The following is a 24,863-nucleotide window of genomic DNA, read 5'->3' as shown; positions in this document are numbered from 1 at the left end:
ATGCAAGTAATAATGTGAAAAATGAATTCAATTATTTTGTGAAGTGTTATTATAAACCCATCAAAACACTCTTAGGTCTCCTAGGTTTTCCCAAGATGGAGTCCTCACATCACTATCAAAGGTATTACCCTTAAAAAGCAGGATAAGAACATTAAAGGCAATACTGAAATAGGAATACTTCTTACCGGCATTATCACTAGGCAAATAAGATAACAATTAGTGAATAAACTTGCATCTTAATACACATTCCCCTACAACATTACACAAAGCAATTCTTTTTTTTTTTTTAATTGAAGGATAGATGATTTACAATGCTGTGTTAGTTTCTGGTACACAGCAAAGTGATTCAGTTATACATACATATTTTTTTATATTCTTTTCCATTATAGGTTATTACAAGATATTGAACACAGTTCCCTGTGCTATACAGTAGGACCTCGTTGTTTATCTATTTTATATATAGTAGTTTGCACAAAGCAATTCTTATAAAGCATTACGCAAAGTAAATTTAGCATGACAGACAATCCTGCGTGGTTCAAAGTTTCATCACTTGACAGACGGTAAAACAGACTCAAATAACTCTGACAAGATCATGTAACCAGTAAATGTCAGTGATTAAATGCAAACTCAGGTCTGCTGAATGACTTCTATTCACAGAAAACTAAAGAAAAAGAAGCAGAGTGTAAGTCAGGAGACCAGGGCTATAATGTTGGAATGGCCACTAACAGCTATAAAGGCCTTTCCCCTGGCCCTGTGGATTCTGCTTCCTGAAAAATAATACCTCTTGCCCTATATGCCTGCCTCACAAGGCTACTGTGAGGATCAACTGACTAACAGTTGCGGAAGTACTCTGAAAAGTACAGTGTTATATTAAACATGGGAGTTTACCCTTCCAATCGAACCAATGACAGTGAGTCCTGAACTCAAGAGACAGCAGTACAGTACCATGAGCTTGTTGCCACAGTAATAATAGCAAGTGCCTGCTGTACGCCAAGCACTTGGCTAAGCATCTTACATGCATCACTTCATTTAATCCTCAAAAACCCCCTGCCGCAGCACAGGGAGATCAGCTTGGTGCTTTGTGACCACTTAGAGGGGTGGGATAGGGAGGGTGGGAGGGAGACGCAAGAGGGAGGAGATATGGGGATGTATGTATATGTATAGCTGATTCACTGTGTTATACAGCAGAAACTAACAAACCACTGTAAAGCAGTTATACTCCAATAAAGATGTTAAAAAAAAAAAAAAACCCTCTGCGAGAGATGTGACTATATCGATTTTACAGAGGAAACAATAGTCCAAAGGAGTGACATAACTTATCTGAGATCAAGCAGCTAGTCAGTGGCAAAGCCAGGATTCAAACCAGACCACCTGTCTACAGAACTGGAGCTCTTTGTGACTCACTATGCTATAAAGCATCTGCCAAAAAGGCCCACCGATCTCAAAAGCTACCTCTCCAGGAAGGCTTCCTTCATCCCAACCAAAGTGTAAAACTAATTCTCCCTCATACGCATATATATATTTGTATATATACACATTTATCCACACACACACACACACATATGTGTAAAAGAATAAGCATGTAACTCATCTGAGTCTTGGGTTTCTCATCCCTGAGGAACCATCTGCTTCAACAAGAATTGTTTTCAAACTAAATAAGAATGTCTTTGAAGTGCTTAACAGAGACATTAAGTTAACTGACCAATACCATAGGGTGAGTGACAGAGCCAAGATATGAATTCATGTTTGTTTAATAACCAATGTTACTAAGTCAACTGACTGATTCCAAAGCCCAATGTTCTAAGTACTATCTACTAGCTCACCCAATCTCTGAGCCTCTCAGATCTTAAGGCTGAAGTTGGGCTACAGACCAGAACCATGCCAATCCCATTTGCTACTCAGTCAACAAATATTTACTGTAACCAAATTTTAAAAACTCAATACATACATTGCTGGTAATGTTCTAAAATTCCATGAGAGAGAAGGCCATCAGCTTCCAAGAGTGATCCTGGACCTTTGTCTTTCCAGAGCACAAAGTTAGGTCTACTCCCCATGCCCGATAATATGGAGAGAAAGAAAGGATCTCTGAAATCTGATTTCCCACTTTTCTGCTGGAAATTAGATTCAAGCATGCTTACTCAATAACCTATTCCCAGAAATAAGATGCTGAGGGGCTTCCCTGGTGGCGCAGTGGTTGAGAATCTGCCTGCCAATGCAGGGGACACGGGTTCGAGCCCTGGTCTGGGAGGATCCCACATGCCACGGAGCAACTGGGCCCGTGAGCCACAATTACTGAGCCTGCGCATCTGGAGCCTGTGCTCCGCAACAAGAGAGACCGCGATAGTGAGAGGCCCACGCACCGTGATGAAGAGTGGCCCCCACTTGCCGCAACTAGAGAAAGCCCTCGCACAGAAACGAAGACCCAACACAGCCATAAATAAATAAAATTAAAAAAATATATAAGAAATAAGATGCTGAACTCGTGGAATGAAATTTTCAAAATACCATCCTTAACTTCTTAAACCCTCTACCCTCACTAGGCACTCGGCTTAAACAGCACCTCTGGTAGGAAGCCTTCCCCAATCTTGACCTCCACCTCTACTCCTTCTCAACCATTTGGCAAGCTTGGGCTGATTACAGTACACTACATTACACCAGTTTTGCCTTATGTTTCACCACTTACCAGTTTTGTAACTACATGTTCCTTGAAGGCAGATATCGTGTTTTGTCCTCTGCTGTATTCCTAGTGCATGACACAGTGCCTGGACAGTAAGCTCTCAAACATTTGTCAAATGAATAAATGACTAACGACCCAATTATGACTCTGTCCTGGTACTTCTAGTGGGCCATATGAACAGCTCCTCATCATTCTCCATAGCTGCAGCACAGCTAGATGCATAACTTATAACAGACAACTTGCCATAGGGCTATCTCTCTACCAGGCTATAGGCAAGTAGATGCTAAGATCACAGCTACTGTGTACCCTTTGGTTGCTGAGAATCAAATTCAAGCTCTTTAAGAGTGTGCTTCAACTGAAATGCTGACCACAATACATCCTGAAGGTGCTTTATTCCCAGATAATTCATTTAAGGAAACTGCTCGTATAAATTGTAAACACTGCTGCTATATCATACACAATTACATGACCAATCCGGTAAAATGATCACCTTGGCAGTTAAGCCTCTATTTTTGACCCCTATGTTCCACAGACTGTACACGACACTTTACACTAATCATCTACTTTAATATTTACATCAGCCCTACAAGGTAAAAAAAAAAAAAAAAACAACATATGATCAGTCTCCATTTTAAGGTTGAGGAACTGAGACTCAGATGGTTAAGTAAATTGCCCAACAGCACCACAAGGCAAATCTATAGTTTGAACCCAAATCTGTTAAGTGCACCTAAATCTGTGGATCCCTACACTAAAGTTCCCTCAGGTAAAAGACACCTGCTTTATCTGCTTCATAAGGTATTGTCAACCAACTAAAAACTAAGCTAAGCAGTCTGGAAGAGATGATCATCCAATAACCTAAAATGTAAGGACAGGCTTTCCATCCAGTATTATATACAGATATGAACTCAATCAAAAAGATAAAAGGAACTTCAAGAATCAAAATTGTCATGATGAATAAGAGTTATACAATCCTAAATGATGCTGTCATAAGAAAATTTAAGTCACTGTTAGAAGGTGGCCTTTTTCAAAAACAGTTATTCAAAATGACGGAGCAGAAGGATAAAATGAACATCTGTTAACAGGGTGGTTAAAGGTTAGAGAAGCAGACCAGAAAGAAGAGAGGAAAAAAAAGTCTCTTATTCCAAAAATAACAGACCATATGCAAAGTTAGTCCCTTGCCAATTTATAAGAAACACAAAGAATACAGAAAATAGGGAAAATGTAAGAGTTTTTACAGGAATTCTCTTTTTATTAAAAAAAAAGCCAATTAAAAGAAAAAGGTTCAAATCATTATTAATTAGCACTAATAACAGCACTTGTAAACACCTGTAGTGCAATTTCTCTAGTGAAATCAATCCAATCAATGCACAGCTACATAATTTTTAATAAAGTCACTAAAGTTAAGCCTCACTTAAAATTACAATTAGCTGCTTGTTAGGTTATCGTCACTAAAAACATCTGATTTAATGCGTAACTATCCTAACCTTAAAAGAAATATGTAAGTAATGTTCATTCTTAAATTATTTCCCATTGTCCTTTATGACAATAATTAAAGACACTGGCATTTTAATATTGCAAATCCACACTGCTTCTCTGACACGGTTTTTTTTTCTTGTTGTTGTTTTTTGCGGTACGAGGGCCTCTCACTGTTGTGGCCTCTCCCGTTGCAGAGCACAGGCTCCGGACGCGCAGGCTCAGCAGCCATGGCTCACGGGCCCAGCCGTGAGATCTTCCCGGACCGGGGCACGAACCCGTGTCCCCTGCATCGGCAGGTGGACTCTCAACCGCCGCGCCACCAGGGAAGCCCCATCTGACACATGTTTGCTTTTCTTCTTCTTAAAGATTAATGAGCCTTCACTTGAATGCATTTCTAGTCTGTCAGTCCTGATGCTTCGATGGCTTTACAATATCCCTCGGAATAAAATTTTAACAGAGCAGGCAGTTTTTTTATTCTTTACACCTGTAACGGAAGCTTAGTTAGCATCCTCAGGTTGCACACAATTTCCTGAAGAAACTAAGTTAAACAGACAATGTTTCTAAATTCAGCAACCAGCACAATTCCTGCATCTTTCCTATGGCATCTTTATAGCTTCCTTCTATGATATCCTGTTTCTTCAGAGATTTAACTAACACTACCTCCTTCCCTCTCTTCTGACTACAGATTCTTAACACAGAATGTCTTCTTCACTCTTATTTTTAATGATAAAATGAATAAACTGAGGAGTAGATTAGGAATGATATATAATATGTAATCAAAAATGATACAATGGGGAAAAGACCTAAGTGAATATATAGCTCATCTACATACATTAATACAACTTCAAAGGTTTTATGTTCCCTATACCTAGGTGCAGAGGTATAAAAATACAACTTGGTTAATAACATTTATCCTATACACATTCTACTAGTGACTAGAATTGCAATTAACCCTGTGCCAGGAACTGGTTACTAACATGCATAATTTTATTTAATAATAACAATAATAATAAAATCACACCTAACACTTAAATTGTGTTTACTATGTTCCAGATACTGTCCTAAGTACATTGCACATATTACTTTATTTAATCCTCACAACAACTCTATGAGGTAAGTACTATTATTACTTCGAATTCACGGGAAACAGCCTTTAAAAAGTTAACTAACTAGGGGCTTCCCTGGTGGCGCAGTGGTTGGGAGTCCGCCTGCCGATGCAGGGGACACGGGTTCGTGCCCCGGTCCGGGAAGATCCCACATGCCGCGGAGCGGCTGGGCCTGTGAGCCATGGTCGCTGAGCCTGCGCATCCGGAGCCTGTGCTCTGCAACGGGAGAGGCCACAACAGTGAGAGGCCCGCATACCGCAAAAAAAAAAAAAAAAAAAAAAAATCCAGTCTCATCTTTGCTTTTGTTTTTCATGTCAGTATTTTTTTACGAGTGCAGGCCAAGTGTCTTTATCAAATACCCCACATTACAACTTCTCTGATTATTTCCTCATTTCTGGCAATAATACAACTAGAGATGATGTTATGTAGTTCTACTGTACCAAGTGAGGGAGTACCTGATAGTGATCCTAAGTTTAATCACTTGGTTAAGCTGGTGAATGCCAGCCATATTGTAAGGTTATTTTTCCCTTCTGTAAAGAGTTTCCCTTCCCTTCTTAGCCCATGTAGCTATTTTCCCTTCCTATCCAAAGAAGACTTTCCTCCCCCACTTCCCCTTCCCCTCCCTTCTGTGGTATAAGCCTTCAAAGGGAAGAAGCTTCAAGCCACTTTATAAATGTTTTATTTTTGATTTCTGACACACACAAAAAAACAAAGGTGCTAGTGTAGAAGAACAACAACAGGGCAGAAGAGAAGGTGGGCAAGCCACTCTGGAGATAACGACAGTCAGTCAAAATTCCAAATGGATTTACACTGGCAGAAGCTGAATTTCCTCTCTGTCGTAAGTTATACTCTACAACATACATTTTAAAAGTGCTGAAAGGACCTACTGTATAGCACAGGGAACTATACTCAATATATTATAATAACCTATACTGGAAAAGAATCTAGAAAAGAATACAGATAGTTATGTGTAACTGAATCACTTTGCTGTACACCTGAAACTAACACAACATTGTAAATCAACTATATTTCAAAAAAAAATTTTTTTTAAATAAGAAAAAAAAAAGAACTCAATCTCAAAGTAAAAGAATTGTTTTAGGGCTTCCCTGGTGGCGCAGTGGTTGAGAGTCTGCCTGCCGATGCAGGGGACACGGGTTCATGCCCTGGTCCAGGAAGATCCCACATGCCGCGGAGCGGCTGGGCCCGCGAGCCATGGCCGCTGAGCCTGCACGTATGGAGCCTGTGCTCCGCAGCGGGAGGGGCCACAACAGTGAGAGGCCCGCACACCACAAAAAAAAAAAAGAATTGTTTTAATTAAAAAATAAATAAAAGTTCTGAACCTTGGACTGCCATATAATATGCAGAGAATAAGAAAAAAAATCTACTCGTATTTTTATATTAGTTATAATCTTTGTAAGAAAGATGTGAGCTCCGTTTATAAAGAAACTAAGATCTAAGAGGTAAAGCTAAACAAATAAACACCAACCCATGCCTTGTCTAATCTGTGTCCAATCACAGGTCCAAATCTTTTTTTGAAACTGTTTCCTAAAAGCTGGGCATACCTTTAAAGAAAAACACAATTCTTCATTCACAGAACAAAACAGCTTTCATTAATTCTCTCCCAGTTCAGGAACCAAAAAGGGCTATTTATTACCTATGGAATCCAATCAGATTCCACCTGACTTAATTCCACCCTATCCCACCACTGTTTCCAATATACCATCCATTTTTAATTCCAGTCAGATCACTGAAGTCTCTCTCCCACCAAAAATGCCAGGATTATTCCAGCCTACAGACATATTCTTTTTTCACTTTTTTCATGAAACTTTCACTGAGCATTTACTATGTATATCTTATATTCTGTACTTAATACTAAGAAGACAGAGATAAATGAAACATGGAATCTCACATCAAAGAGTTAATAACATAATAGAGAGAAGCATAAGATTAGGTAGAATCAAACAAATATTACACTGGGGTAAAAAGTTTTACTGAAAGGACACGTCAAGAAGATAGAGGTGACTAACTGAAGCTCACATGTACTGCTACGAGGAGTGCTGGGTGGGAAACTACTTTAGAGAACTTTTTGGCATTCTCTCCTAAAGCTGAACATACACAGAACCCATGACCCAGTAACTCCACTCCATGTTACACACCCACAGAAATGTGCACATATGTAAACCAAAAGACATGTGCAAGAATGTTCATATTCATAGCAGCACTTACACGTATTAGTCAAAAACTGGAAGTAACCCATATGTCCATCAACAGACTGTTACATTCATACAATGGGACAATGTGAAATCAACTCCTGCCATGCACAAGAACATGGATGTAGCTCACAAATACTGAAAGAAATCACACACAAAAAACAGAACATACAGCTTTGATTATATAAAGTTTGAAAACAGGCAAACTAGTCAAAGTTAGGATAGTGGTTACCTGACAGGGCAGAGGGTTGGGAGGGAGTGGGCAGTTTCCAGGAGGGGCAACATGAGAGATTTCTGAGGTGCTGGTAATGTTCTAGTTCTTCTTCTGCATGTTAAAAGGATGATTTCACTTCATGATAATGCATCAAGCTGTATATGCTTACAATTTATGTACTTTGTTTTATTAAAGCTCAACTAAAAATTTACCTAAAAAAGACAGATGGGAAAGCAGCAGACAGGGAAGCAGACTAACATTTACAACCTACTAAGTAGGAAGCATCTAGTACTAGACACTGTACAGACATTATTTTATCTAATCACAACCACCTCTGGAGTTAGGTATTTGGGGTATATGTGTGTGTCATTAATTTTAGCAGCCCCACATCTGAACCCCCTTTCCATGTTTAGGGAGTCTCCCACCTCATGAGACAGAGCTCACCTCCAGAAGGTGATGCAAAAATAATGACTCAAAGAAGCTGGGCCCTCAGAGAATCCATTCTGGCAAGTGCTAGCAGCAGAGCAGCTTCATCTGGTTTCTAGAGACCACAGTTCTACTTACAGCATCCAGCATTCCCCAGCAGTGTTGGCAGTTGAAACTCCAGTATCTGTGCCTAGGATAACATTGTGGGATACAGAACTTCTGAGCCTGTCTCTCCAGCCCTCCAAGGGATTCTATGAGACACCTAAAAATATTCTATTCAGAAGTTTCCTTGCCAGAGTCAATTTCTGTTGTTTCCAACTACGAGTCCTAACTAATAGGCTCATTTGATAAAATGAAAAAAGATTCACCACTTTGAAAAACAGTTTGGCAGTTTTCATACAGTTAAAGTCACTTACCATACAGCCCAGCAATCCCACTCCCAGGTACTTACCCATGAGAAATGAAGATGTATGTCCGCAACTCCCCCCCACCACAAAAAATATATGTATACTATATATATACAGGTTTAGCAGAGACATAGATATAGAGATGATAGATAGATAGATCGATGATACATGAAAATATTTAGAGCAACTTTACTAATAATGACTAGAAACTCAAAAATCCATCAACTGGTGAATGAATAAACAAATTGCAGTACAACCATACACTGGAATACTACTCAGCAGTAAAAAGATATCAATGCCTATCACTTATATGTGGAATCTAAAATGTGACACAAATGAACTATTCTACAAAACAGAAACAAACTCACAGACATAGAGTACAGACTTGTGGTTGCCAAAGTGGTTGGCGGGGGGCGGATAAATTGGGAGTTTGGGATTAGCAGATGGGCAAACTAGTATATATAGGATGGATGAACAACAAGGTCCTAACTGTATAGCACAGGGAACTATATTCAATATCCTGTAATAAACCATAATGGAAAAGAATATGAAAAAGAATATATATGTATAACTGAATCACTTTGCTAAATGGCAGAAATTAACACAACACTGTAAATCACTGTAAATAAAATTTTAAAAAAATCAACTCCTGAAACATGCCATAACATGTATGAACCTCAAAAGCATTAGGCTAAATGAAAGAGGACTGAATCAAAAGAAGTCATACTTGGGACTTCCCTGGTGGTCCAGTGGTTAAGACTGCACGCTTCCACTGCAGAGGAAAGAGGTTCGATCCCTGGTCGGGGAACTAGGATCCCACATGCCATGTGGGAAGCAGCCGCATGGCACAGGGATATTGGCTCGGTGCTTTGTGACCGTCTGGAGGGGTGGGATAGGGAGGGTGGGAGGGAGGGAGACGCAAGAGGGAAGACATATGGGAACATATGCATATGTATAACTGATTCACTTTGTTATAAAGCAGAAACTAACACACCATTGTAAAGCAATTATACCCCCCCCCCAAAAAAAAGGAGTCATACTTAAATGACTCCGTGTATATGACATTCTGGAAAAAAACGTAACTATAGGGACAGAAATTACATCAGGTTGTCAGGGGCATGAGATAAAGGAAGGGAACCGACTACAAAGGAACCCAAGGAACTTCTTGCAGTGATGGAAGTATTTCATATCTTGATTGTGGTGGTGGTTACATGACTGAAAAAATCTGTCAAAATTCATAGAATTGTATACCCAAAAAGGGTGAATTTTACTCTCTGTAAAGTATACCTCAATAAAAATGACTTAAAAAAGACTCAAGAGTGGCCACAAATCCTGCTCAAGGTCATATACAGTAAGAAGCAGATTCAAACTCAGGTGCAAGTTCAAATGCCCATGCCTTGAAAGATAAGGAGATTTTGCTAAAGACACAAAGAGGGGAGTGGGAAAAATTATATTCCAAGCTGTTCTTTTCTCCCCAAAACTTTGCTTATCAAAAATTTTCAAGGCCTGCCTCTGATACCACCTCCCTCATAAAGCTATCCATTATTTGCTCATTCCACAAATATTTCTTGAATGGCTAGTATGTGCCATCCCCTGTTCTAAACACTTAAGACACATCAGTGAACAAAACAAAAATCCCTGCCCACATAGAGCTTCATCCTAGCAGAGGGATTGGGAGGGAGAGCAACATATCATAATCATCATAAATAAGTCAGTAAGGCAGTCAATATTACCGTCAAGTGCTATGCAAAAAAAAAAAAAAAAAGGCAGAGTAAGAGGAACCCAGAGTATAGGAAAAGCAAGTTACGGAATTAAAAATTAGAGTAAGCTTAATTGACAAAGTAAGTTTTGAGAAGATCTGAGAGAAGTGAAAAATATTTCAAGTGGAAGGAACAGCAAATGCAAAGGCCCTGAATCTAAAACATGCCTGGCCTGCTTGAAAAGTAGCAAGAAGGCGAACAGAGTGAACCAGGGAGAACAATAGTAGATGGGGCTGGACAAATAATGGGGTCAGACGAAACAGGGCCTTGTTTGGCTATTACTGAGTGAAATGGGCAGCCAAAGTAGTGTTTGGACAGAAAATGATTATGTTCTGACATATTCCTGAAGGATTCTTCCAGCTATTGTGTTGAGCTAGCTTGTTGGAGGCAAAGATACATACAGCAGAGGGTCTGATGAGGAATCTTTTTACAAAGATCCAGGTGAGAGATGATGATGGGACCAAGAAGATGGCAACAGTGGAGGTGGGGAGAAGTGTTCCAACTCTGCGTATACTTTGAAGGTAAGGCCAAAAGGACTTCCTAGCATGTGACTGAATGTGGCATGTGAGAAAGGAGGAGCAAAGTTAATGCCATGGTGTTTGGCCTGAACAACTGAAGGATGAAATTGTCTTCATCAAAGACAGGGAGACCTGTAGGTGGAGCATATTAGACAGAGCAGGAAAGGGGTTTGGCTTTAGACATGTTCCATTTTAAGATGTTTATTAGACATCCTGGTGAGGCTGAGTAGGTAGTTGGATATTTGGCTCTGAAATACAAAAAAAGAGATTTCAGAGTTATCAACTTGGGAGCCAGTGTAAGACAGTATTAAAAGATGTATAAGTAGGGCTTCCCTGGTGGCACAGTGGTTGAGAGTCCACCTGCCGATGCAGGGGACACAGGTTCGTGCCCCGGTCCGGGAAGATCCCACATGCCGCGGAGCGGCTAGGCCTGTGAGCCATGGCCGCTGAGCCTGAGCGTCCGGAGCCTGTGCTCTGCAACGGGAGAGGCCACAACAGTGAGAGGCCCGCGTACCACAAAAAAAAAAAAAAAAAAAAATGTATAAGTATAGATAGGATCCCCAATGGAAACTCCATTTTAAAAAGCAGGGAGAAAGGAGGAAACAACAAAAGAAACTGAGAAGGACTGGCCAATAAAATGGGGGGTAAGAGGGAGGGAAAAGAATGTGTGTGGTATTCTGGAAGCCAAAAGTAAAAAAAATGTACCAAGGAGGAATGAGTAATCAGCTGTGTCAAATGCTGTTTATAGGTCAAACACAATGATGACTGAGAACATACTCTGAATTTTGGTACTTTGATGTTCCCGATGACCTTGCCAAAGGCAGTTTCAGTCAAGAAGTAGGAGAAAGACCTGATTGAATCAAGTTGGCTTAAGTGAGAATGAAATGGAGAAACTGGAACCCTCATACATTGCTGGTGGGAATGTAAAATGCAGTCCTTTTGGAAAACAGTGTGATAGTTCCTCAAAGTGTTAAACGTAAGGTTACCATATAATCTAGCAATTAGGTATGCACCCAAGAGAACTGAAAACACATTCACACAAAAACCTAAATATGAATGTTCATATCAGTGTATTTCATAGGAGCCAAAAAGTGGAAACAACCCAAATGTCCAAAAACTCATGGATAAACAAGATGTGGTATTCATCCATACAATGGAATGTTATTAGGCCATAAAAAGTAATGTAGTACTGATAGATGTTACAACATGGTGAACCTTGAAAACATGCTAAGTAAAAGAAGCCAGACACAAAAGGTCACATATTATATGATTCCCTTTATGTGAAATTTCCAGAATAGGCAGATCCATAGAGACACAGGCAGATTCCAAGAGAATAGGCAGAGCCGCAGACTGGGGAACAGAAGGAATAGTGAGTGACTGCTAAGCAGTGTAGGGTTTCTCATAGGATGATGAAAATGTTCTGTAATTAGACAGTGGTGACAGAGGCACAACTTTGTGAATATACTAAAAACCACTAAACTGTACACGTAAAGTGGTGAATTTTATGGTATGTGAATTATATCTCGACAAAAAAAATAGGAGAGAATGGGAGGGAAGAAATCAGAAACAGCTGAATAGAGACAACTTTCTAGAAGTTCTGCTACAACAGAGGGCAAATATATGGGACAGTACCTGGCAATGAAAGTGGAGTCAAGAAAAAGTATTTTTTAAACTGGGAAAAATAACATGTTTATATGCTGATGACTGACCTAATGGAAAGCAAAATAGTGATGCAGGAAATTGGAGGGGGGCGGTGATTCTTGGAGCAATACCCTTGAGTAGTTGAGAGTGGATGGTATTTGGTACAGAAGTAAAGGAATTACCTTTGATAGATGCACAGATAGTTTATCTATGTTAACAGGAGTGAGAGCAGAATGCATATGCACAGAATGCTTGTGTTTTCTTAATGAAGTAGGAAGTTTCTTAGGAAGTCATCAGATGAATGGGAGAGAAGGTGTTATGGGTGTAAAGAGAAAGGTGATAGTGTAAAAGAGCTGTCTAGAAGAGTAACAGAGTGAATGGACTACGTACATATGACTGCCTGGCATCATTAAGGACCCCTTGAGGTTCAAGGGCATGAATTTTAAGATCAGTCAACACAGTTACGGGAGTGTGTGTGTGCACGCATGCATGTGCACACATGCTTTTTCCATCTACGTTCAGATGCACAGGTACAGAGTAGGAGAGTCAGACTTCACCAGGATTATAAATTTTGCCAAATTTATGATAATATGATAAAGCAAGAAGGGGCATGGGAATTGAGGGTATATGCAGAACAGTTTGTATGATGACTGGCTATGGAATTTACACTGGGTGAGGAAGGGAGTGAGAACATCAAGAAGATAAAACACAATGAAAAAAGTGGTAAGATCATGGACCTGAGGTCCATGGTCTGAATGAAGTCCATAGAAAACAAAATCACTAGAGGAGGAGAGTTCAAGGGACTAGAGGCCAGTGAGTTAGAAGAATCGTCTATGTGTAAGTCATACCTAAAGGCTCAAACCCAAGAAATCATTCCAGTTTCTGAGTAGCAAATGGATTCTTATAACTATCAAATAATTTTGCACTCTGCTGCTCTTTATATGCCATCCAAAACTCAAACACTGGCATGCCTGGTGCAAGTCCCATGCATTTTAATCTATTTATTTAGTAACTTACATAAATTTCCTAATATACCCGTGGCATATTCCATGTGCTAATAAATACTTATTGATGGATACAGGACCCTGATGAGTTACAAAGCTATGCAGTGAGGGAATGAAAAGACAAACCAGTGAACAATTGTCCTTTCCATATCACATATATCAGAGACAGTTGCTCAGCATTTACAGCTGTCTGCCTTTCAGACTACATCACACACACAACTCATTTACCAGTCATTGTCTTTCATATTTACTATTCAAAGACACTGCAGCTGATGAGGCGATTTTCTGTGTTTGGCTGCAAAGACTATACATTATTAATAATTAAAATTAGAGAAGACATAGCCACTTCATCAAAGGAAATCTGTTTTAAAACTGTTTTAACTAAAACAGCTTGCATCTTCCACATATTTTTCTTCAAGAACACATGTGCATCATTATTTTAACAAAAAGCATACCTTTTTTAACTTCAGGTAATAATGGCGGGAAAGCACAAGTCTTAAGAATTATGTCCCCCAAATATATACCTATATTGAATTCTAAAGCAATTACAAAATCCTCTCTGCTCAACTCTACCTCCCCATCACAAAACATAGGAAATAAGTAATCTCCCTGCAAGCCAGTGGTTCTCATCTCTGTGCATTAGAATAAGCAGCACAGGGAGCTTTGTAAGCTAGACGTTGTGCCCTCATACCACCATAAATCACCAAGGACTGATTTAATTGGGCTGGGGTGGGATCTAGGTTGTATTTTTTTTTTTTTTAACTCTCCAGGAGATCCTAACTCACAGCCAGGCAGGTGAACTACAAACCTAATCTAATCGTTTCATTGGCAGCCCATACTTCTCTCCCAGACTTCAAATTTCATATCCAACTGCCTTCTACACATCTCCATCTGGAAGGTCGCATGGACGCCCCAAATGCAAATGTCCACTCCTAAAGTCAGCATCTTTTTCCCAAAGCATATTTTCTGTTTCTTTTTATTCTGTAACATTTTAGATTATGAAATATAACTTATGTACGGAAAAATGCATAAAACATATATGCACAATTTAACAGTCCTAAAAAATTACGCCTGTAATTATCAGCCAGATCAAGAAATGCACAACCAACAGCACCTCAGTATCCTATATTTCTTATCTTGGCTGGTATCCCAATTCACCCAGTCACCCATCAGAAGACCAGGGGGCATCATCTTAAGATTTCTCCTTCTCCCCCTACATTCAATAAATCCCAAGTACTGAAGATTTTACTGCCTAAATATCTCCCCTCTCCTTTTTCACTGCCATTTTCTTAGTGCAGGCTCTCACGAGGATGAACTTGCCTCCAATTTAGCCAATGAAATGATCGCTTAAGAAAATAAATCTGATCGTCATCTACTCCTCCTGGTTTCCCATCTTAGCAAGGTAAGATTCTCCTTTGAACTGGCCCTGATCTATCTAAATACCTAAATATCTATCTATCTCCCTACCCACCTCTCTCTCTCCCCTGCCGCTAACAAACCTGCCCCACTTCAAAAAGTATACTACAAATGTACTAATGTGCTTACAATTACCTAAACACTATCTTTCTACTGCTGTTCTTCTGTAGCACATATCCTTCTTTCCCACTGCTGTACTTGAATTTATCTGTCAAAACCCAACTCAGCCACCAATTTCTTCAGGAAGCTGTCTCTGACCACCACTCCATCCCTAAATAGTGATTCATTCCCCCTCTATGCTATTTGTGTATGCTGTGCTTGTCTGTAGAATTATTTATCACACTTGGAGTTGGAAACATTTTTCAATGTCAGCCTCCTTACAATAGCCCCACACTCGCTCCGGGAACAGTCTCTTCTATCCCCATTACTTAGCTCCTTACAGAAAGGTAGGCTTCCAACAGGAGATATGTACTTCAAAACTCTGCCCTCAAGCATAGGTGGACCAGATTGGGCCAATCAGATTCCCCCTCCCAGGAATTTGGAATTGAAATTAAAACAGAAAATTGGTGTCTCTGTGTGGCTGAGAACTGTTAGTTTTAAAAGAAAGGCTATGGAAGAAGCCATATTCTACCATATGTACTAAAAAGAGAAGAGAGCAGATCTCCAAAGAGAAAGGAACAGATGGGCAGAGTAAAGCAGAGGTAAGAAGTGACAGTCCTATCAGCCTTCCAGTTCTTGGTTCCAGTTATTCCTAGAAGCCCCTCTGATTCCTGCCCTAGAGTTTTGAAAGCAAGACCTATATATTGAGATCCTACAGATTTCTATTACTTGCAACTAAAAGGTCCAAGAAATCCTGAATTTACTTTCTTACACATATCTCTCCTATTAGCACCATGAAGACAGAGGCTGTTTCTTCTATCTATCTGCTAGCCTAGCACAGGCCCTGGAAATGTCAGGTGCTCAATTAATAAATGCCATCCATGGCAGAGCTGTGCCATGTGTGTACATTTTTACATATGTAAATTTTAACTTTTAAAAAAGTGTAACAAGTTTGAACTCCAGCTAGTTACATGTATGTCGAAGTGCTTAGGAATAAACTGTAAGAATGTCTGCAACTTATTTTGAAATACATCAAAAATAAGATGGATTGGGCTTCCCTGGTGGCGCAGTGGTTGAGAGTCCGCCTGCCGATGCAGGGGACTCGGGTTTGTGCCCGGGTCCGGGAAGATCCCACATGCCGAGGAGCGCTGGACCTGTGAGCCATGGCCGCTGAGCCTGCGCGTCCGGAGCCTGTGCTCCGCAACGGGAGAGGCCACAACAGTGAGAGGCCCGCGTACCAGAAAAAAATAATAAAAATAAAAAAAGATGGATTGATAGACGGATAAACATGATAAAGCAAATAAAAGAAAATGTTAATTGCTGAGCTAACTGTAGAATATATAAGTGTTCACTGTACAATTCCTTCAACTTTTTTGCATGTTTAAACTTTAATAACAAAATGCTTAGAGAAAAACATTTTTCAGCAATACATCTGCAATGACTTATACAGACAAAGTCTATATATATACTCACATTAACTGACTGTATTGCTCTCTGCCTTAATACGAAATTTCAAAGGAGTTTGATACAATAGGTACCTAGGTGTTTTCCTTTCACTGATTAAGAGGTTTTAAAAGTGTTTTGTCCTTCCAGTTCACGTTTGTTTTATGACAGCAGTGAGGCACAATTAAAATGTAAAACTAAATACTTCTTATTTCATGTCTCCTTTAAAACTAGTTTTAGAAAACACAATAAAGCTAGATGGGAAAATTCAAATAATGTTTTCTACTATCAAGACCATTCATCAAGACAAAAGAAAAAGAGCTAGCAGCTTTATACTGTAAACCTTCTCTTGACAAGACAGAAAAACACACTAGGAGAATAAGGAGATAAGAATCATAAAATCACAAACTGCTGAAAATGGTCAAAAAGACTAATACAAGATCCTTATTTCTCAAAGAGAAAACTAAGACCCAAAGAGGTGAAGTATCTTGCCCGAAGTCACCAAACAACTTTTTAGCAAGGCTCAAACTCAAACCCTGGACCCATGCTCTTTCCATCCTCCTTTGTAGTCTTAGATCTTTTTTTTTCAAAGAGTAATATTACATGAAGTGCCTCGTCTCAGCTTAAATATTTTGTATTTGTCCAACTGGCTTAATTTTTTTGTACTACACATTCAAATTATAAATACAAGTGAATACAAGAATCATATTATGACCAGGATTCAAATGACATACCGTGTCATTCACTGAACTTCATTAAAATGGCCTGAAAGTGCTGTCCCACCATTTTAGGCAAATAAAGGGGCACTGACAGAATTTTAGCAGTACATTTGCCTGCATTCCTTGTCTGTGGTAGAAGGTCAAAGTTTAACATGTACTTTTCCCAAAAGTGAATAACTCAAAGCTACAGAGGTTGGAGGATAAGCCTTAATTCATCCTATTTTTTAATCTATCTTTTTATTCAGAGTGTATACACTAAAATAATGGGTTACAGATCTGGATAGCTATTTATTCTTGCAAAAGCATTCAAGGAATGCTAGTCTGTATTGTATAAAGACTGCAGTTAGGCTTCAGTGAATTATGATGCAATTACTATATTTCTATTCATATTTTGTCAGACAACTGAAAATCTAAGCAAAGACTGGATCCCTAAGGTACAACTTCAGCAAAATACACTTTATCCCGTAGAGCTACAGATCACCAGTCAGATGCAAACAGAATGGTGTTTCTTTGTCTGATCTCTGTCCCTTTCATAACAAAACTGAAGCTGTAAGGAATGCTGAAAGGGTAGTTCGCTATATGTAAAATAAATTTAAATCATGTTACTTCTATTAAAATTCAGCTGTACCAAAGTCACCTCCTCTGAAATAATTCCAAGGGTTCCCAGAAAAATAACCAAAAATAAGTCAACCAGAATGAGCTTGCTGTCTGTTATATTAAAATGGGGATGTGGAGAAGTCTCCAGCTTACTCTCTGATTAATAATCCATCTGTACAAATACTTAACATTCTATCGTAGTCCACAGCTTCCAACCCCTAAATCAGATTCCCACAAGCGCTGCTGCTGAAATCACCTCACCAAGAACATCTCAACACTGATGAAAAACTCAAAATACTACAGAATGGCATCTTACCTGTAGTGTGTCAGCAAGGAAAAAGGCCCTCACTGCTACAAAGCAGAAAATGTTCCCAATTTCTTGAGTAGCATGTACTAAAATGTTTTTTACCACATAGTAAGTACAGCAAAGTTATCTGTGAAATTACATAGATAAGCACTGTGTTTCAAAAGGAATATATTTTTCCTACTGAGAGAAAATGTAACTGCCGCAATTATTTTATTTGTTTTTTATTTTCTTTTTTATTTCCTTTGCTCATTTTACACATCATTTTATCTACCAGAAGCAAGGCTATAAAATGTAACTTCTAAAGAGAGTAAAACCTCTGCTGCCTGGTATTTCATTAACTGGCATATCTAAAGTATGATGTCATTTATGAATGTAATGATGACAATGAAGCAATGCAAGTTCTTGATGTACTTTCTGAATCTTCAAAATAAGACCAAATTGTACCAGTAATTTGTCAGTATATTATACTGGACATCAGTAATATTATATTGGACACACTGTTAAGGAAAGATGTAAGAAACAGTGATAGCAGTAAGCATAAAAAATGTTGTATAGCATTTTCTGCCCCCAAAATGGTGTGTTATACAAACTGCACTGACTTTGAAGCCATGAGATCTGGATTTAAGTCCCAGTTCTACAACTTCCTAGCCGGTTTCCTTCAATGTTAATCACCCGAGTCTCAGTTCTCTCATTTGCAATGGGAATACCACTATTTGCTTTATCTACTTACCTCACAGAGCTGGTCCAAGAAGCAAGAGTTGTATGTGTGCAAGCATACTTTGTAAACGTCAGCACCGGGCTGCTCTGACATTCCTATAGAAATCTACAGCATTACAACTGCGGAGGAGACTGCTAACTATCCACCAAAATCCACTGTTTCTTCCAAAGCAAGAGAGTTGTAGCTGGGAAAAGGTTACCCACCTTCACATTCTGTAGCTGAAAATGAACTCCTCCCAAGAACATTTCAACACTGACGAAATACTCAAAATACTACAGAATGGCATCCTACCTCCTAGTCAGCAAGGAGAAAGGATGTGACATTTCCCAATCCCTCTGCAGCTAGATAAGGCAATGAGATTAAGCCCTCAGCAATCAAAGTGGGCCGAAATTATATTTGCAATGTCCATCTCACTGACTTAGAGAATGCTTCCAACAAAAACAACCTTGGAAGCCAGGCACTAAAGATGGTAGAATCCCCATCAGCCCTAATGTCTGAGGTCCCTAAATGCCTATATAAAGGAGAGCCACATGCTGAGGTGGACACCTGCTCTGGGTTATTATGCACTGTATTTTGGCATTTTAGCCAACGTATTTCAGGGCTCTAATTCAGTAGCTGGGGTTACTTAACTAATACAATGGCCAACCCCTCACACAAGGTGATGGGTGCAACTAAAAAATCCCTAACAAGAACTTAACAAGCTTCCAATGCCTTCCCACCAAGTAACACATAAAAGATAAAATCCCCAATATGACAGTTTCCCAGATGGACATTATCTGAGAAGACTGTAAAGCACGGTGGATAAGAGAATTGGCCCTGAAATTGGACTGCCTAGGTTCAAATCCCTGCTCTACCACTTGCTAAGTGTATAACGCTGGGACAGGAAATTAACCTCTCTTGTCTCACATGTAGAGTGGGAATAAAAACGGTACTCACCTCATTACGTGTGGTGATGTTTAAGTGAAAAAAAAATTCCATGTTTTAAAGCTGCTTAGCAGAGTGCATGGCACAAGAACACTCAGTAAATGTCAGCTTTTATTATTAAAACTAAAAAATCGTCATGATTCTGTACAGTTTCACTGAGCTGATCACGTATCAGTAAGGAAGGTTACTGAAATGCTATCAAAGGTTCTCTATAGTCTAGTTAGTGGTGCAAAGTATTCTAGTAGATATGCAATTAAACCTAGATTCTCTGAAAGGCAAATTAAGAGCTCCTTGCTGACTAGGAGGTAGGATGCCATTCATTTCACTTCCAGAAATCAAGAAAGACAGCTGCATTCAAGAAGCATGACCTGGGGTCTGGCAATTTGCAAACCATTACAGTGACCAAGAGAGAACAGTGCATTGTATTAAGACAACCCAATTTCACGACAGGCTGTACAGGGACTCTAATGGCACTGTCTTCCAAAACATAGTCATCCTAGCAGCCCACATATGCACATGAATTTATAAACAGTTGAGAAACAAATAATCCAAAGATGTGAAGGGAAATTACCAAGGAAACTTCAGAAATCTGCCCTGCCTTTGTAACAATAAATCTTACAGCATAAAATAGTTTTGTTTTTTATACACATACAAGCAAAAACTGGTAACAGACATTAAACCTAGGTATATCATAAAAGCAATTCCATATTTTTAAAAAGGACACTCCAAAAATAAATTCTACACTATAATGCCATCTGGAGAGCAGGCACAAATTCAATAAACTGTATAAGGAAAAAGGTAAATTCAATTAAAACATTACACAACTTTTAGAATGAGAATCTTTTAAGTGCTACTAATGATTTCCTCAGCAGTGACAGTAACATTTATGCTTTGCTATCCCTAAATATAAATACATGAAATAAAATAAAATAAAATAAAATAAAAGCCCTCTTAGTATATAGAATGCCTACCCTGCCCTCTCTGCCTATCCAAATCTTAATTTTTTTCCTTGGCCACATTTACTGTCAATGCCACAATGAGGCCTAGGGAAGATGCTTATCCTGACCTCTTTATCTGTACCTGTAACCACAAATTTAGACTCCAGGGCATTTAATGCCTTGCATTCATGAGTATGACTTAACACCAAGAGCAAAACTCCTAAATGGCAGGGACTGTCATCTTGTTTTGCCATGCTATTCTTACAGCCTGCGCTGAGTAACAATAATGATTATCACCTACAATTTACTGAACGCCTCACACTGAGCTAGGCACTCTAAATAATTTTTAAATTTATTTATTTTTATTTATTTATTTTTGGCTGCGTTGGGTCTTCATTGCTGTGCACAGGCTTTCTCTAGTTGCAACGAGCAGAGGCTACTCTTCGTCGCGGTGTGCAGGCTTCTCATTGCGGTGGCTTCTCTTGTTGCAGAGCATGGGCTCTAGGCACCGGGCTTCAGGAGTTGTGGCGCATAGGCTCAGTAGTTTTGGCTCTCAGGCTCTAGAGTGCAGGCTCAGTAGTTGTGGCTCACGGGCTTAGCTGCTCTGTGGCATGTGGGATCTTCCTGGACCAAGGGTCAAACCCGTGTCCCCTGCACTGGCAGGCGGATTCCTAACCACTGCACCACCAGGAAAGCCCCCTAAATAATTTTTAATTGAAAGTTATAAAATATTTGATAAATACAAATTACTAAATGACACATTTGAATTTATGAAGCATGTTAATAAAAATAGCATCTGTGAACCAGCCATCCAACAACAGAACTAATGCATTACTATTACAGTGGAGGTAACCTATACAGTCTTCATCTTCACAGCAGCCCTGAGGAGGCAGTTATGCCCCCAAGAGGGACACAGGCTCAAAGGGACTAAACAAAGTCTCAAAGCTATTAAGTTATAGAGCCAACATTCAAACCAAGTCTTCTGTCTAAAAAGCCAATTTTCTTTCCACCATATCTATTCTATTACCTGGATTTGCTCTTCTCCTCTGCCTACTTAAGTCCTACTTACACTTTAAGCCCCAACTCCTCTAAGAAATCCTCTCCAACTACCATAGCTTACACTTAATTACCTTTTTTCACTTCCCTTTTCATCAAAGTTCAATGAAAGCAAGGTCTATATTTTACACTTCCTTTGTTGTCGCCCCTAATTTTAGCACAACACTAGACCCAGAGCAGTTACTTGTTTTATATATGTATATATAAAATTGTCATATATATATGTGAATATATATACACACTGTATACATACATGATGCTTTCTTGATGAAACTGTTACATTGTTACATATAAAAATTCTAAGCGTTGTCTGCCCACCACACCAAAATCTAGGGATACTGCATTTTCTTTAATGTTATCAAATCTATGAATTCAAGGGAGCAAACTAAAGAGCCAGGCACAAATGACTAAACCTTCTTAGTCTTTGCTGGCTCTGCTTCCACCTCTTCCAGACCTCATAATGTTCCAGTGCTCCAAGGCTCTGTCCTGGCCCTTGTCTTTCATCATACTTTCTTCTCAGTGGCCTATCCCAGTTTCATGACTCTAAATAATGTCTATCTACAGATCAGCACACTATACCTATAATCCTGGCCTCTACATGAACTCTAGACTTCTCTAACCAATTGATGCCTGACAGCACTGAAAAACACTGAAATTCTTCCTCCAAAAACCTACTCCTCTCCCAAGTCTTAACCATCTCAATAAACAGTAATAACCATCCACGAAAGCTCTAAAAGGGAAAAATTCAGTCCTGACGTAGATTATCAATATATCTTATAACTCAACTTCTAAAATATATCCTGAATCCTTTTTCTAGCATCATCTTTCACCTAAATTGAAACAGCCTCCTTATCATCTTCCTGCTTTTATTCTGGCCCCAATGTACAATCCTTTCTCCAAACAACAACTGAGTCATTGTCTAAAACATCACACCTGTTCATTCCCCTATTCAAAATCTTCCAAGGGCTTCTCATCATCCTTAGAATAAAAACCATACTTACTCCTCACCCAGGTTTATAAAGTCTCAGCTGATCTGGGCCCTGCCTACCTCACCAAACTCTCATCTGTATCTCGCTCTCTCGCTCTTCCTCTCTCTTCTTGGTTATTACACTTCAATTACTCTGTCCTCCTTTTTGGTTCCTCCCACATACCAACTGTGTCCCTGCACTGCACTAGCAGTCCCTCTGACTGGAAGAGTCTTCCTTTTCTTTTTAAGGCTGACTGTTTCTTAACCTTCAGATCTAACCATAAACGGGATCTCTTCAGAGGCCTTCCCTGATCATCCAATCAACTAGCCACCCCATCACTCTCCTATCTTAATATCAACCTGTATTTTAATTCTCTGCATAGCACTTAACTGATGTACTTCTTTTTGTTTGTTTGTTTGTGGTACGCGGGCCCCTCTCACTGCGGTGGCCTCTCCCGTTGCGGAGCACGTGCTCCGTTTGCGCAGGCTCAGCGGCCATGGCTCACGGGCCCAGCCGCTCCGCAGCACGCGGGATCTTCCCGGACCGGGGCACGAACCCGCGTCCCCCGCATCGGCAGGCGGACTCCCAACCACTGCGTCACCAGGGAAGTCCCCTGATGTACTCCTTGATTATTTGTTTTCTATTTCCACACAGGAACACAAGGTCAACAAAAGTAAGGACCTTGCCTATCTTATTTATCACTGTATTGCAGAGCCTAAAACAGTGCCTGGCCCACAACAGATATTCATAAAGGTGTTGAGTGAATATATCTATGAGTAAATTAACAATTACTTCCATTTCCATCACTCTATTAATGGTGTTTTTTAGCACCAAATGGGGGGGCACTTAAAAAGTTAATATTTTGCTAGTTATAAACAAATCTCTCCGCCCAATTGAAGTAGTGTGAGTACTTTTTCTACAGAACTCCTTCTCTCTAATCTCATTCCAATCTATTTAAAATGAATGGTGGGGCTTCCCTGGTGGTACAGCAGTTAAGAATCCGCCTGCCAATGCAGGGAACACGGGTCCAAGCCCTGGTCCGAGAAGATCCCACATGCCCGGAGCACCTAAGCCCTCACGCCACAACCACTGAGCCTGCGCTCTAGAACCCACAAGCCACAACTACTGAGCCCTAGCACCACAACTACTGAAGCCTGTGTGCCTAGAGCCCATGCTCTGCAACGAGAAGCCACTGCAATGAGAAGCCCACGCACCGCAACAGAGTAGCCCCCGCTCACCGCAACTAGAGAAAGCCCGCGTGCAATAACGAAGACCCAACGCAGCCATAAATAAATAAATAAATGTATTTATTTAAAAAATAAATAAATAAAACGAAAGGTAAAGATGCACCATAGTAAAGCTGTCAATTTTCCACAAACTGATCTGTAGATTTAATGAAATTCTTATCAAGATTTTTCTTAGACACAAACTTATTCTAAAATTTGTATGGAAAAGCACAAGATCTAGAATTGCTAAAACAATTCTGAAAAAGAATAAAAGGTAAGGAGTCACTCCACCCAATTTAAAGATTTATTATATAGTTACAGTAATCAAGACTGCATGGGGAGGACTTCCCTGATGGTCCAGTGGTTAAGAATCCACCTTCCAATGCAAGGGACATGGTTTGATCCCTGGTTGGGGAACTAGGATCCCACATTCCGCAGGCAACTAAGCCCTCATACAGCAACTACTGAGCACGCGAGCCACAACTAGAGAGCCCACGTGCCGCAACTACTGAGCTACACTCTGGCGCCCGTGTGCCACAACTACAGAGCCCACACACCACAACTAGAGAGAAGCCCATGTACCGCAACAGAGAGCCCACGCCCTGCAACGAAAGATCCCACGTGCCACAACTGCGCCAAAAGACTGGATGCAGCCAAATAAATAAATATTTTTTTAAAAAAAAAGACTGTATGGGGCTTCCCTGGTGGTGCAGTGGTTGAGAGTCCGCCTGCCGAGGCAGGGGATACGGGTTCGTGCCCTGGTTCGGTAAGATCCCACATGCTGCGGAGCAGATGGGCCTGTGAGCCATGGCCGCTGAGCCTGCGCGTCCGGAGCCTGTGCTCCGCAACGGGAGAGGCCACAACAGTGAGAGGCCCGCGTACCGCAAAAAATAAAAAAGACTGTATAGAGTATTGGCAGAAGAATACACATAGATCAATGGAACAGAATAGAGACCAGTATTAGAACCACACAAACATGTCCAACTGAGTTTTGAAAAAGGTGCAAAAGTAAT

General features: G+C 39.9%; 1 protein-coding gene across 9 annotated transcripts in view; it reads right to left on the bottom strand.

Annotated features, from left to right (window-relative positions):
* Window positions 1-24,863, bottom strand: part of STRBP (spermatid perinuclear RNA binding protein) — a 134,712-nt gene that overhangs the window by 84,567 nt on the left and 25,282 nt on the right. The gene's annotated exons all lie outside the window — the stretch shown is intronic.

The sequence above is a fragment of the Pseudorca crassidens genome, chromosome 7, assembly GCF_039906515.1.
Source record: "Pseudorca crassidens isolate mPseCra1 chromosome 7, mPseCra1.hap1, whole genome shotgun sequence".
Lineage (NCBI taxonomy): Eukaryota > Metazoa > Chordata > Mammalia > Artiodactyla > Delphinidae > Pseudorca > Pseudorca crassidens.
The sequence above is the reverse complement of the archived record's forward strand: the minus strand, read 5'-3'. Positions and strand labels throughout refer to the sequence as shown.